Below are 1653 nucleotides of genomic sequence, written 5' to 3'. Positions count from 1 at the left end.
GCCAACTTTTGACCCGTGTTTTCGAAAATAAACACGGGGCACGTCGCGTGACTACTTAACTTATTTCTCCTTCGCTTACCCTCCTCTTTTTATGATCCGATTTTTACGTGGGATAGAAATATTTTTTAACCCTTTCCCCCGTATCCATCCTCTTACGATGAAGAACAGTCGCGAGTGTACAATGTCAAATAATTTTTGTTACGATGATATTATTTATAAGAATATATATATATATACATTCATAGGAGGATATTACACTTTGAATTGTTATCTGATCTGATCTTATTTACAAGATGTTTTTAATAATTTTCCATTTATTATGTGCAATTTGGTTTTAACACTAAGATGATATTATATATTTTTTTTTAACTATTTTATGCTACTTCAGAATTATAAATACAGCCTTAAAAATTAAAAAATATATATTATACTGTTTTGTAACCTCGTAACAAATATCAGACTTTGAAAAAAATAATTCCTATATAACTAATTTCCAGAATTAAAGAATCTACAAAATAAGGAACCGTGTAATAATTATTCGTCTTACAGAAACGTAAAAAAAAGAAAGAAAAAAACAGCTTCTTCGAATCTGAACTCATTCGTTCACGATCATAATAATTTCACGCTCGATTGTTCGAATCCCGCTCTTTTCTTTTCTTCTCCTTTTTTTCTGGAGAAATTCAAAATTACGGTGCGAGAGACAATGGGCACAATGGGGAGGGCGGGATGTCAAACAAATCTGCGCAAAGGAGGCGAATCGAGGGGGATATGGCCGGATTCATCGAACATCTGTTACCCGCCGATTTCGCGGGGATGCCATTGGCGAGAGATAAGGAAGCGAGGATCGGGAATCGACAGATGCCGATCTAGTAATTGAACGCAACCTTATACCATTGTCGCGGCAACGAAACGGCAGTGACGGGAGACGTTCCCGTGAATGATACTCGGAGGAGGAGTTTGGGGGTCGAAGATCGCTTTCGAAGATTGGAATATCGTTCGTTTGGAATCTGATTTAAGCTACGATGAAAGTAAATGTTCAGACTCTGAATCGGATCGTTCTTAAAAATATGTGAATATTCCCTTTTCCCCAACGAGGGAGAAAGAAGATTTTATTACGAAAAAAGGTTTACTACGAATTAATACAGAAGAATTAACGATTAATTCCATAAGAATAAGTGTATATATATAAATTTGAAGGAAATTCTTATTATCCAAACGAGAAGAAACTCTCACAAATTCCGCATTAATCTTCCCCATACTTTTCCCACGCTTGTTATTATCCACCTATCCTCGAGTTGAAACAAAGAGGGTTGCGATGGAACAACGACGAAAGGATAAGAATAAGAAGAAGTGACCAGAAGACGGGGGCCATCATCAACGGAGCGTAGCCGCGAGTGCACCGTCCCTGCATTCTCCGTTTGGTATGATGATAATACGAAAACGGCGATGGCCGGCCGAGGGGGGTGTGAATCGGGAGCCTTTGAGCTCTTTCCAAAAGCGGGCAACGCGTGAACCATTAGAACCGGTGAAGAGACGGAGAAGAAAATGGCGCGGAGGAAACGAGGGTCGGTCGAACCTCGAAGAAATCGCCATTATAAGACTTCCGACCACGGAAACCTGGGGGGCATCGCCGCCAACAATGCGCGGCTGAAA

General features: G+C 39.8%; 1 protein-coding gene across 1 annotated transcript in view; it reads right to left on the bottom strand.

Moving 5' to 3' along the window:
- Positions 1-1653, bottom strand: part of LOC102672656 (transcription factor Sox-19b) — a 28787-nt gene that overhangs the window by 8888 nt on the left and 18246 nt on the right. The gene's annotated exons all lie outside the window — the stretch shown is intronic.

This window comes from Apis dorsata, unplaced genomic scaffold (genome assembly GCF_000469605.1).
Source record: "Apis dorsata unplaced genomic scaffold, Apis dorsata 1.3 scaffold_215, whole genome shotgun sequence".
In the NCBI taxonomy this organism is placed as follows: Eukaryota; Metazoa; Arthropoda; class Insecta; order Hymenoptera; family Apidae; genus Apis; species Apis dorsata.
Note: the sequence above shows the minus strand (reverse complement) of the source record. Positions and strands in the feature narration are given on the sequence as shown.